The sequence below is a fragment of the Budorcas taxicolor genome, chromosome 13 (genome assembly GCF_023091745.1).
Source record: "Budorcas taxicolor isolate Tak-1 chromosome 13, Takin1.1, whole genome shotgun sequence".
NCBI classification, from domain to species: domain Eukaryota; kingdom Metazoa; phylum Chordata; class Mammalia; order Artiodactyla; family Bovidae; genus Budorcas; species Budorcas taxicolor.
Genome location: NC_068922.1, coordinates 24,469,728 through 24,479,525, shown reverse-complemented (window position 1 = coordinate 24,479,525; position 9,798 = coordinate 24,469,728). Strand labels below are relative to the sequence as shown.

General features: G+C 42.2%; 1 non-coding gene across 1 annotated transcript; it reads right to left on the bottom strand.

Moving 5' to 3' along the window:
- Positions 1 to 5,949: 5,949 nt before the first annotated feature.
- Positions 5,950 to 6,080, bottom strand: LOC128058925 (small nucleolar RNA SNORA18). Its single transcript, XR_008200526.1, has one exon. It is a non-coding gene; the product is annotated as a small nucleolar RNA SNORA18 (small nucleolar RNA).
- Positions 6,081 to 9,798: the final 3,718 nt, after the last annotated feature.

The window sequence follows — 9,798 nt, the reverse complement described above, 5'->3', positions numbered from 1 at the left end:
GAAGACTGGCATTCAGGTCCATCTGAGTCTGGGGTTTGCCGGGCATTTGTAACAAGAAGACAATAGAACAAGATGGCTCAGTGTGCTGGCAGCATTTGGTAGGAGGAAGGGTTCATGAAGTCTAAGCTGGGGGAGGAGGAAGTCAGGAAGAGCTGCCTGACAATCAGGGAGCAAATCTAGGCGATAGCAGCCTATGAGACAAAGGAGCTGAAGGATCAGTGTACCGAAAATAACCGCGTGAGGTTGCTGGAAAGGGGGATGCGTCACTTCAAAGGCAAAACTCTTCCGAGTGAAAACCAGAGAATGAATGGTCCTGGGAGTGCTTGGCTTGAGCCGTGAAAGACGATCTTGGAGGTCAGAGGACCATGTCTTTACTGACATTGAGCTTGGCCAGGAGGAAGGCAGGGCAGTGGATGGAAAGAAGGTCTGTGAACCAAGTGCCAAAATCTTTTATGAGGGGGCCTATTAGTCTGCTAGGGCTGCCATAATGAAGTACCATACACTGGGTGGCTTAAAAAAGAGGAATTTGTTCTAGGCTCACAGTTCTGGAGCCTAGAAGTTCAAGATCAAGGTGTTGGCAGGGCAGGTGGCTGGTTACTCCTTGTGTCTTCACAAGATCTTCCCTTGTATGTCTGTGTCTTAATTTCCTTTTCTTATAGGGACACCAATCATATTGGACTAAGGCCCATCTGAATGACCTCATTTGACCTTAGTCACCTCTTTAAAGACATTAGCCAAAGGGATCTCTCCTACACTGTTGGTGGGAATGTGAATTGGTATAATCACTATGGAAAACAGTATGGAAGTTCCTTAAAATACTAAAAATAGAACTACCATATGATCCAGCAATATCACTCCTGGGCATATATCCTGAGAAAACTATAATCTAAAGGATATATGTGCCCCAAATCATTGCAGCACTGTCTACAATAGCCAAGACATAGAAGCAACCTAAATAAATGTCCATCGACCAAGGAATGGATGCAGAAGATATGGTACAGAATACAGTGGAATATTACTCATGGAAAAATGAAATAATGCCTTTTGCAGCAATATGGGTAGAACTAGAGAGTATCATATGAAGTTAAGTCAGACAGAGAAAGATAAATATCATATGATATTGGTTATGTGAGCAATTTTAAGAAATGGTACAAACGAGCTTATCTACAAAACAAAAACAGAATCACAGATATAGAAAACAAACGTATGGTTACTGGGGAAGAGGGAGGGAAGCATAAGTTGGGAGATTGGGACTGACATATACACACTACTATATGTAAAATAGATAATTAATAAGGACCTACCGTGGAGCACAGGAAACTCTACTCAATACTCAGTAATGACCTATATGGGGAAAGAATCTAAAAAAGAACAGGTATATGTATACATGGGGCTTCCCTGGTAGCTCAGCTGGTAAAGAATGCGCCTGCAATGCAGGAGACCCCAGTTTGATTTCTGGGTGGGGAAGATCCCCTGGAGAAGGGATAAGCTACCTGCTCCAGTATTCTTAGGCTTCCCTGCTGGCTCAGACAGTAGAGAATCCTCCTGCAATGAGGTAGCCCTGGGTTTGATCACTGAGTTGGGAAGATCCCCTGGGGAAAGGCATAGTAACCCACTCCAGTATTCTTGTCTGGAGAATCCCCATGAACAGAGAAGCCTGGCAAGCTACAGTCCATGAGGTCAAAAAGAGTTGGACACAACTGAGTGACTAAGCCGGAGAAGGCAATGGCAACCCACTCCAGTGTTCTTACCTGGAGAATCCCAGGGACAGGGGAGCCTGGTGGGCTGCTGTCTATGGGGTCGCAGAGTCAGACACGACTGAAGCGACTTAGCAGCAGCAGCAGCAGAGTAACAAAACACAGGACAGCACACATGTATATGTAAAACTAATTCACTCTGCTATACAGCAGCAACTAACACAACATTGTAAATCAAATATACTCCAATAGAATTTAGAAGACAAAGACCTTATTCCAAATAAAGTCACATTCTAAGCCCCCAGGGGGATAAGACTTCAACATATGAATGTGGATAGGGAGACACAGTTCAGCCCGTAACAGGGATTGGCCAGGAGGTTGTTAAGTGACAAAAACCAGAAGGAACACAGGGGAATATATCAAATTAGATGAACATAATAAGGGAGAAATGACTTTTAGTGGCAGTGAGTTTTAATATGACACCAACTTCAGCAACCCAGCCATACATGCAGGAAGAAGAAAAAAAAAAAACCTCTCTATTTGAGAAAGTGATCACAAATATCACATCCTTAACAGTGAGGCAGGTAAGGCCAGAAAATAAAAGGAACATTTAGTAAAGAAGGTAAAGATTTAGCAGAAAAAACATTCAGTTAAAATAGATGCACACTTTAGCACACTCCCCCCGCGTCTCTAAACACATGCGAATGTGACCAAATACAAAAAGAGCAAACAAAAGCAACATAGCCAGGCTTTTAAAGAAGTAAGTATCACCCTAGACCAGGAACAGAGCAGAAACATCTATGGCTAAAGCACAGTCCTGCTGGGCGCTAATGCAGATGCCAGCAGGAGGTGGGTTGCTCATCATCTCTGGGAATAAAAACACCCCAAGGACTGGGGATGGTCCCTCCTTTCTCAGAGTAGCTAAAATAAAATCACTTTGCTTTTATGAAGTTTAACAGTGAGCTCCACTACACTAAATCCAGAAGTGAACTCTCAACCCTCATATTCTTTTCTCCTGTTGTTAACATCCATTTGTTTTACCACTCTCTTCTTTTTCCTTAATTCTCTTTGCAACTCTTTAACTCTTTCCTCTTGAAATGCTTTGTTAGCTTCACAAACTCCATCCTTCAATGGTCTTTTTCTCATCTTCTTTACTGGCTCCTCTTAACCTCTCTCCCCTCCAAACATGGGCATTACCAAGACCATGACCCTTGGCCCTATTAATTCTCTTCTCTGCTCACACACTCTCCCTTCATGACTTCATTCATCTCATGGCCTACTGATCACATATACGACTCCCAGATTAGATGTCTGTCCCAAACCCCAAAGTATATTCCCAACTTCCCATTCACATCTCCACTTGGATATCTTATAGGCATTCTATTATTTCTAAAGATTTCTTTTTATGTGTACCATTTTCAAAGTTTTTATTGAATTTGTTACATTGTTTGCTTTACAAACATTGTTTTGAGTTTTTTTGCTGTGAGGCATGTAGGATCCTAGGTTCCCAATCAGTAATCAAATCCTCACTCCTGCACTGGAAGGTGAAACTTTAAAACCAGTGGGCCACCAGAGAAGTCCCTTTGGCAGGCATTCTAAATAAATGCTTCCAAAACTGAACTCTTGCTCTCTGCCCTTTCCTGCCACCCATCTCCCATCCCACATGGGTCAAATCTGTTCTTCCAAATTCTTTTTAAAAAATACTTATTTGGCTGTGTTGGGTCTTAGTTGTGGCACGCAGCATCTTTCCATGTAACGCAGACTGTTTAGTTGCAGCCTGTGGGCTGAGTTGAGCCACGCAGCATGTGGGATCTTAGTCTCCCAACCAGGGATGGAACCCGAGTCCCCTGCATTGCAAGGCAGATTCTTAAGCACAGGATCACCAGGGAAGTCCCCTGCTCCTCCCACATTCTTCCCCATTCTTCATTCATCTTACTGAACAGCAACCCAATCCTTCCAACTGACTATAACACAAATATTGGAGTGGTTCTTCATTGCTCTCTATCTTGTTACACATCTAATCCATTTAGTTGAATCTTCAAAATACTTATAACCTCCATCACTTTCGCCCAGATTATTCATTCCACTCAATCCAGCCACACTGGCCCCCTTCCTGTGCCCCAAGTAAGCACAGTAGGGTTGTTCTGCCTCAGGACCTTTGCACTTCTTTCCTCTGTTTAGAATTCTCCTCTCCTTACTTCAGGTTTTTACTTGAATATCACTTTCCCAGCAGTCCTTACCTGATCATTTTATATACGATAACCAGGATGATGACTATGCCACAGACCTAGAAAGTAATCGGTCCAAACTTGAAGAGAAAAGCAAAGGGTCCCTAGAGAATATCTTCAAATGTAACAAACTGGGCTATTAAGGAGCTGATGACCCTAACCATCAGGTGAAAGCACGCAATTGTTTTTATACCAATCTTTAAAGCTGCAGCTGAGAACGTAAAGCAACACTGATAATGTACAAGTCACACTCCAGCTAACTGAGGTGGCTGTTTAGTGACAGCAGTGAGCGGAGTTGAAGGCTGGGGATTCCCACATGGAATATTGGCCAAATACATTGGGAATTCGCTAAGTACCAGGACCTTGTGTGTGCTTAGTTGCTTTAGCTGTGTCCAGCTCTTTGTGACCTCATGAACTGTAACCCAACAGGCTCCTCTGTCCATGGCGATTCTCCAGGCAAGAATGCAGGAGTGGGTTGCCATGCCCTCCTCCAGGGCATCTTCCCAACCCAGGGATTGAACCCACATCTCCTGCATCTCCTTTCCTGCATTGCAGGTGGACTCTTTACCCACTGAGCCACCTGGGAAGCCCTTCCTAAACAGTTTAAAAGGATCCTGTCACTTAATTCTTATAACAGCCTTATAATGTAGGTATTATAGTTATCCCCATTTTATAGATGTACTGAGGAGTCTAGATATAGTGCCTAAGGTGATGTGTTAAGGAAAAGATTTACATTATTATTTAGAGTTACAAAAGCAATTAATAAATGGATCATTAATAAGAGTAAAGTCTTTAGAAATAGCACAAGCATGCTAAAGTCCTTAATCTTTCATGGCAGGGAATGACTATATATTGCTCAAACAGTCTAGTATACAATGATAATTCAAGAGGGGCAAGCATCAGCACATAGTCTGGGATGATTACAGAGGTAACCACAAGAAGAACTAAAAAGAAAATTGGACACTGAGAATCTGGTTAGGGGAGGAGACATTTATTTTCTATATGATCATCTCCAATGCAGATTTTATTATCAATACACATATTGCATTTGTAATAAAAATTCAAGACTTTCCCGGTGGTCCAGGGGTTAAGAATCTGCTTTCCAGTGCAGGGGATACAGGCTTGATCCCTGGCTGGGGAACCAAGATTCCACATATGGGGCAACTAAGCCTGCACGCCACAGTGAAAACCCAGAACAGCCAAAAATAATAATAAATTATAATAAAAATCCCTTAAGAGCACAAGTGAGAATTTGGAAAAGCAGCTGGGCAGACAGCTGGGCAACAGTGGTGGCGTGCAGAAATCAAGAGCGTCCCCAGCTGTTTGGAGGGAAGCAGCCAGTTATCCAAGAATCAGCAGAGAAGACAAGTTCTGGAAGTAGGGAGCAACCAGCTCAGGGCTCTACAGACTGGTGTCTCCTGCCCATCCCATTCCACTCGGCCACTGAAACCCTGTGCCATACTCAATACCTCTGAGCACTTGAGGAGCTGTCCAGCCTTCACATGAAATCTGCAGAGGATTTTTTTCTGCACAAAGAGTTTCGTTTTTTGTTTGTTTGTTTTTCAAATGTGTAACACAGGCATGATTTAAGTCAATACATTTTAAAGGGATTTCACATGATCTCATTCTTTCCACTGCCAATTACCTCAGTTCCTACAAAGTCATAATATTCAAGACACATACAACAGCCCTTTCCAAAAGACATTTTGCACAATCCACAGCTGCTGTGTCAGTCAGTCAGTCAGGCTTCTTTGCTCTCCAATGGAATACAGACACACTTTGACATTCCCCATCTGTAATCTTTGGGATTCAATTTCCTCAAGCAATTTACTTTAGGACCATGTTTAGGGTCTGCAGACAGAACTGCCTGGTTCTGAATTTGACACCCTCTAAAAATGTATTAAGTGCAAATCATATTCACCCCTAAGCTATCACATCCTAGAACAGTACAGATTGTTGGGATATGTCAATACCTAAGATTCAAAAAAAAAAGTTTGTTAGGTTTTTCATAGTTTTCTTGGCAACTGTGTCTTGTAGTTCTTTCCCACAGATCGAACAGGCAGTTCTGTGAGTAAAGGAAACCACATACTTACTCTACGAGGCATTTCCAACGATGTAGGTTTATTGGAAAAGCCCCATCGGGATAGACCTCAACTAATCTGCAGTTTTCATGTCTGGTACTTCCTCTGTCATTAAGCATACAGATATATATATTTGTAACTACATACATGTATTTAGGGATATTACTCGTTCCTGTAGGGTAAATCTGCATGTCATGCCCATCAGAAGACTGGGGACTTTCGCTGAGTAGGTCAGGCAGAACAACAGTTCTAGAAAGCAAAACCCTGGACCCTTTATTACAGTGACAGACAAGCACACAACATCTGCAACTGACTTCTCAGTCAGCTCTGGACAAGGCCATCTTCTGTCAAGACCGCATCATTTGATTACACACAATTTTAAACTGCCCTGTGATTCTCATACAGGACTGTCATCTGAGACTTGATTGTCAAACACGTATTCACGTCCCCGAAAAGGATTCACAGGTGGAACATTTTACCCCCAAACAAATTTGAGTGCAGAGAACTCTCCTTTTTAACGGAGCAAAGAGAAATAAATGCTTTTCTGTGAAGACCCATAAATTGATAATTTACCTTAAAACTGAAGAAGGAAGATTTTACAGAAGACAGCAACTACTGAATCATTCTGTTGTTAAATCAATTACTGCATCTGATTAGTTTTCCAGTAATCCTTGAAGTAGAGAAAATGTTGTTGGCAAAATAGTAAAAACCTGGCAGCTCAGAAATTTAAACATTAGCAGCCATTCAGAAACAAACAGAGGCAACTTAGTACAATGCAGAAGAAGCCTTTGATCTAATTACTTCCGCTACTAAAGCCTACAATTTTTCTTCCCACTGATTTATTTAGTTTCACAGCATGAGCTCAATTAATTTCTTTTTACTCAGAGGTCATGTAAATTCATATCTTCACTATAAATATTTTGAAATGTCTAATAACTATGGAAAACTTGGTTAACTCTTTGGTACCTGAAGTTACCACATGTACAAAAAGATTACAAATACTTAGTACAGAGAAGGCACTCATTATTTAAATAGCATGATACAATTAAATCATATCAAATGACTATAAAGATTAGTCACAGTTTAGAAAGTGAAACCATATTTAGACCATGCAATAAATAAACATAAAACCATTAGATTAAATGTCAAACTAAGCAGAAAACTGTAAATGTGCCAATAATTAAAGTTTTGAATAAACAAGAGCAAATATTTAATAACTGAATATTACTGAAACTTCAGATCACTGTGAAGAAATTTTGTTTCTGCAATTTTCCCCTTTTGTATTAATATATTTCAGGTATACATCCTCACCAAAGTGGCCTCTTTTTTTCACCTGTAGAGATGATCCCTACAAACAGAACTGACAGAAGTGACAATGTACTTTCCCCTGCAGGTGTTGCAAATAATCAGATGGCTACGTGTAAACCATGACTCAAGCTCCAGCTAATTATCTAGGTATTGGGGGGAAAGGATGATCAAGGGCTATACTTCGCAGATCACAGCACTCGTTTTCATGATTCAGTTGAATTCATCCTGCTCTTCTAAATTCTGTTTCATAGAATGAGAACCATCTTAGAGCCACTGTATCTGAAAACAGCCCTTGAAACAGAGGATCTGACATTCCATTTTATCTGCGATTCCTGCCAAATTGAGTGAAGCTACATTTCTAACCCCTTTATCAGGCATTCCTTAGCAAAAGCACTTTGGAGGAAGGATTTTGGTTTCAAACTGTGAGAAATGTGTCAGGTTGGCCAAATAGTTCGTTCAGGTTTGTCCATAACACCTTAACGAACTTTATGGCCAACCCAATAGAAGGATCAAAGAAATAAAGCAGTATTTTTCTTCCTGCTAATTCTGGGGCATTTTATTTCTTTTCATGCTGCTTTCTGGTTAACTATTCGTCAAGGTCTCAACAGACACTGTGGGATGTGTATGTAAAATAAGAAGGTAAAGGAAACCACCAATTTATACAAAATCATATTCCAAAAGTAGCCTGGCACAGTTGTCACACACTCAGTTTCTAATAGCTACACATATCTGGATTCAAATCCCAACTCTGTCGCTCACAAGCTCCATGATCGGTAAAGCAAATGGAATAATACCACATCTCTGAGACGGCTAGGGAGAGACACAGACAAGCAGTAGTAAAAAGAAAGTGTAAAGCTTAGGCCATTGGAGGCCTGGTGCCTACTAAGTCATCAATAAATAGCTGGGAGTGTGTGCTGAGTTGCTCCAGGTATGTCTGACTCTTTACAACCCCATGGACTGTAGCCTGCCAGGCTCCTCTGTCCAAAGGATTCTCCAAGCAAGAATACTGGAGTTGGTTGCCATTTCCTTCTCCAGGGGACCTTCCCAACCCAGGGATCAAACATGTCTCTTATGTCTCCTACACTGGCAGGCAGGTTCTTTACCACTAGCACCACCCGGGAAGCCCAGTAAATAGCTATTGTTACTCAAAAATAATTTAGTTTTTGGACCATGGTTTATTCTTTCTCTTAGAGGAGAAGTTATAAACAGTGGTTAGAATTCCATGTTAGGTTTCCAAAGCCTATTTTACTGATAATGTTTATAGCCTGGCATTCACAGTGTAATAAAACCAAACCACCAATTTCACCGGATCACCAGCCTTGACCTCATTTTGTCAGCCAACTTCCCAGACCAGACTCTGCCTCTTTCAGAGCCTCCAGAAGAGACGCATCAGGAAGTGGTGGCCCTGGTGACACCAGCCAGAGCTCTGTGCCCTTCCTGCAGATACTCAGTCACCCCAGGTGTGGCTTTACAACCTCGTGAATCTGGGTTCTTGGGAGACTTCCAGAGCTTGGCAGTGATCAGGCATCGCTCTGCTGAACCAAATAAGAGCTCAGAGCCAGACTCAGGGACACCGTGTTCCTTGAGCAGTTTTATCCTCCTCGCATGCACTGCTCAGAACATTGTGGGGATCGATAGAGGTTAATTAACTCAAAATTATAAATGGCTCCTCACAGTTGGCCTCCAGTCTCTGCCATGTGCCGTGTTCATTCTCGTCTCTGAGACATGACCAGGAGCTTGCCTTTTCCTGAAATGCTCTCCTTCCCCTTTCCTGTGAATAAGTCAATAATCATCCCTAAGACCCAGCTCAGAGGCCACCCTCTCCCAACACCCTTTCCGGGCTCCCTGAACGTCAGTCTCTCTGTAGGGGGCACCGTAGCACACCTTGCCCTGACCTGTCCTGCATTGTCTTTGCAGGGCCTTTCAAACTCTCATGTATACAGAATCATCTGGGCACTTTGTGAACAAAAAGTCTCCCTGGACTTCATGACCAGAAACTCTGTCACAAGCTGAGGAAGCATCCAAGAGCCTGTTCTGTTACAAGCTCCCAGAATGGTTCTGATGGAGAAGATGGCCTCATGTGGGAAACAGCGCATCCAGGCAGAGATGGTTGCACTTACTGTTCTCTCCCCACCAGTGAGTACTGCTCTATCCCCAAATATTGGAGTGGGAAATGACCACCCGCTCCAGCATTCTTGCCTGGGAAATCCCATGGACAGAGAAGCCTGGCGGGCTACAGTCCATGGGATCACAAAGAGTTGGACATGACTGAGCAACTAAATGACAATCTCCAAATATATTAGGTGCTCAATAAATGTTGTTTAAGGGAGTGGGGAGCGTTAAAACAAGTGGGTATTCATCTATCAACAGGCAAGTGTTTATTGAGTATATACTAAGTATACAAGGTCTTATCAACATTGAAGCAGGTACTTGTCAAAATCCAATATGGAGCATGAGGTGCATTAAATCAAATAAAAATAGAGG